We start from the raw sequence: 4,277 nt of genomic DNA, 5'->3' as shown, positions 1-4,277 counted from the left end.
GCATCTGGTGGATTCGAACCGTGCACCTCTGGGATTGTAGTTGCAGCTTCTTGCCACTAGGCCACCAGAGCTCCCCTAGAAATGCTATTTGATCCAGCAATTTCACTCTCACTACTGACCAGGGCTCTTGTGGCCGAGTGGCAAGATTCTGTGCTGTAATCCCAAAGGCACGCTGTTTGAATCTACCAGGTGCTCCCTGGGAGAAGGATGGGCAACCTCTTTCCATTTGATTAACACCCTCCGAAACCCCACTGGAGGGTCAGCTATGAGTTCCAACTCGACAGCGACGGCATCTGTCAAGCAGAAACAGACTCCTAGCTGATTCTATTGAAAATGGCAAGAAAGAACACTGCTCATCTTTCTACCCCAGAGTGGGAGTACATTCTAACCACCAGAAAGGAACAGCCTTTGGTTAACAGCCCAGCTCTCCGTGGCCTCTCCCACAAGAGTGCTCTGGCCCTCTCACTACTAGGTGTATATCACGAAGAAATTAAGAACTTCAGCATAAACTGATATGTCTACTGGAAGCTTTCTGCAGACCAAAGGCTAGGGCTGGGCTGCTTGCTTATGGATTCTGCATTAACTACACAGACGTTAACATCTTCTTGTTTTCAGTCAAACTCTTTCTCCTCCATCTACCCTTCGTCCCTGATATCTAGAACTCAGTGTATTTCTGGCTCAATTTCTTTAAAAAATAGGTTTACCTTTCCTTCCTTGGTTCTGGTAATCTCCAGAATAGAACTAGAGAAGGATAAAATTGGCAGATGAAATTGCTCCTTATTCAGAAATTTAAATAATCTTCCTTTCACTCATCCTTCTAATCTTTCAGGGTGTCTATGGATTGAAGCTCAACATCAAGAAAACAAAGATTTTCACTAATGGGCCAATTGGCAGAATCATGATGGATGAAGAAGAGATTGAGATTGTTGACAGCTTCAGTTTGCTTAGCTACACAATCAACACTCTTGGTACCAGCAGCCAAGAAATTAAAAGAAAAATTGCACTGGGAAGGTCTACTGTCAGCGAGCTCTCCAATGTACTGAGGAACCAACAATGTCAATCTGGAGACTTAGGTGCATCTGATACAGGCCATGGTCTTTGCCATTACTTGCTATGCTTCAGAGAGCTGGACAATGACTAGGGAGGATAAAAGGAGAATTGATGCCTTTGAGCTGTGGTGCTGGAGAAGAGTATTGAATATACCATGGACTGCTAGGAGAACAAACAAGTTCATCCTGGAGAAGGTGAAGCCAGGCTGCTCCTTGGAGGCAAGGATTCTAAAACTTCGTCTGACATACTTCAGGCATATCAGAAGGAGGGATTGGTCCTTGGAGAGGACTAAACTGTTAAATAAATTTAGATCTGGACTTGGGTTGCCAGTGTAGCTCTCTATGAACTAAGTCAAGGTGGAATTTGACTTGGTTTGGTCATGTACTTCTGCCATGGTGGGGAACACAATTAAACGTAGTTATGCTTCGATATGAAGTATCATGAAGATTCCAACTTAGAGAGGGCTCTTGTTAGAAAACTCTATTCTTTGAGACATGATAGACTGCCATTTCAATGTGGAGAGGTGTTTCTTTTACCTTGTATTTTTTTTTATAATTTTATTTTATTCTTTTGTGTGCGTGTACCATCAAATTGGATCTGACTGGTACAGGAGGAGATTGTCCCTCCTTTTCCAGCACAGCATCTGGTGGATTTGAACTGTGTGCCTCTGGGATTGCAGTGCAGCTTCTTGCCACTAGGCCACCAGAGCTCCCTATTACCTTGTGTTTTGGTTCGGGTGTTTTTTTTTTATTACCTTGTATTTTTAAAAAAATAATTTTAATGAAAGTTTACAGAGACTAAGGGTTTCTAGTCATTCACTGTTGCACTGTCCAAGCAAACAAATGGCCAAGAGTTGTGGAGAAAATGATTGATCTACTTCCTATTGGGTAGTTCTGATGACTTAATGGAGTCACACTGCTAAACCGAAGGCAAGTGGTTCTAATCCACCAGCTGACCTGGAGAAAAAAGATGGGCAGTCTCCTCTCATTCAACTGACTGCCTCTGAAAAACTGCTGGAGGGTCAGACATGAGCTAGTTCTGACTCAATGCAATAACAACAACATTTCCTACTTCAGTTTAACAACATTCCTTACTATTCTATTTTAATGTAATCATCATGGAGAGGAGGAATAAAAACCAAGCAGAAGTGAACAAAGGACAGATTTGTTTAAATGCCACCTTACGGAGCACAGAAAACATTGCTTTGTTTCCTTGGCCAATTTAGAATTTGGTGCTGATAAATCTTGGTTTCAACACGCATGCTGCCTCCTTCTCTAGCAGACTGTATCCCAAATATCCTTGTTTGTGTAAGGATTTGATTCTAGGTAATGCCTTAAAAATTCGCAGCTGCATTCAAATACCTGTTTTCAGCCAAATTGCTGGGCTCAGCACAAATCTTGTCGGTTGCTTTTGCTGCCGTTCCAGAGAGGGAAGAAACATGGCTCCACAGTCGGCAGTTCTGCATGCCTAGTAGTTTCACAGTCTTTCTCAAATTCAGCATTTTCATCATAAATAGTGCTGATAAAATGATGTGCAACTTAAATCAAGGCGAAGTCTCCACGAGGGATTTGAATTTGGCCAAAAAGAGATCTTTCTTTCCTTGTTTTAATTTAATTTGGCAAGAGTAAGGTAGAGAGGGTCACTTGTGGGGGGAGGGGTAACAGAGCCAGCGGGGTCCTCCGACTGTCAGGAGAGCAGAGAAAACGCCAAGCGCTTCCTGCACATTGGGGAGAGGTCACCAGACATATGAAAGACTCACATATTAAGGTGTATACAAAATGCCTCTGTATTACTTTGTAGGCTATTTTATAAGATTCCATCTGTTTACAAGGGGAAAGAAAGACAAGGGGAAAGAAATGACTTTTAAGAAAGTGTTAGGTAGGAAGTACACACACATTAGAACATATAAACTATTGAGATTTTAGCTTCATAGTTTATGAGAGCGGTACCCTGGTGCCACAGGGGGTTAGCTGTACTCTTTACCACAAGGTTGGTAGTTTGAACCCACCATCTTACTCTACAGGAGAATGATGAGACAACTTCCTCTTGCAAAGATTTATAGCTTTAGGAACTGGATGGAAGGGCATCTTGAGTCAGAGTTGACCCTAAGACAGTGTGTTTTAGTTAGTTATTAAAATAGTTAATGTAATTACATAATATAGTGTAACTATAGGCTATTAGGGAGTCAATACTAAAACACAACTGTTGCATATGCTATGGTTGTTATGTACCTTTGAGACTGAGCCAACTCACACTTGACCTTCCAATAGGTTTTCAAAGGCAATAAAATGCATGGAAGGGGAGATGGTTCGTCTTTCTTCTATATAGAGCAGCTGGTAGATTCAAACCCACGCATCTCTGTGTTAACAGCACAGCTCCTTACCCACTAGGCCACCAGAGCTCCTTTACACATCTAGCACTGTACATACTTCCTGAAGGGTTAAGTTTTCACTTAGATAAAAGCATGAGTGTAAGGGAAACTCTGGTGGCCTAGTGGCAAGAAGCTGCGCTGTAATCCCGAAGGCAGTGTGTTTCGATTCCACCAGATACTCCACAGGAGAAGGGAGGGGCAAACTCCTCCTGTGCCAGTTGGATTCAACGGCACCCAAGAAATTTGTGAAGATGGCATAGGATAGGGCAAGGTGTTGGTCTGTTGTTCACAAGGTCACTATGAGCTGTATGTGAGGGCACCCAACAACAATGAACAGTGTTTCCTAAAGTCTCTTGACTTTAGATCTTGCCCACAGCCCTTTCTTTAATGGCTTCAGACACTTCCCAAGTCTTCAGGTGTCCTTTCTGTGATGACGTCAATGTAACAGAGAACGGTTATCATGCTGCAGTGGGAGAACTGACGACAGAAGGAAACAACACGATGACAGAAGCAGAGGTTGGAGTGATATGCTTGGGAAATGACAGAAAGGACCACAAAGAGCCAGTGGAAGTTAAAAATGGCACAGATCGTCCTCTCAGACGGAGAGAAGGAACATGAAATCTAGCCCAGTCACACGTAATTTGGGCTCCTAACATCCTGAATGAGGAGTCATGGGTTTATTATAACTGTCTTACGGAGCTGTGCTGGCCAAGTGGCAATGACCTGTGCTTTAATCCCAAAGATTCTGTTCAAATCCACCAGATGCTCCGCAGGAAAAGGGTGGGCAAGCTCCTCCCACGGGATTTACTGCCTCTGGAAAGCTGCTGGAGCGTCAGCTATGGATCTGTTTCAACTC

This window comes from Elephantulus edwardii, unplaced genomic scaffold (assembly GCF_000299155.1).
Source record: "Elephantulus edwardii isolate Elephantulus edwardi_28Jun2011 unplaced genomic scaffold, EleEdw1.0 scaffold00027, whole genome shotgun sequence".
Classification (NCBI taxonomy): Eukaryota; Metazoa; Chordata; class Mammalia; order Macroscelidea; family Macroscelididae; genus Elephantulus; species Elephantulus edwardii.
The sequence above is the reverse complement of the archived record's forward strand: the minus strand, read 5'-3'. Positions refer to the sequence as shown.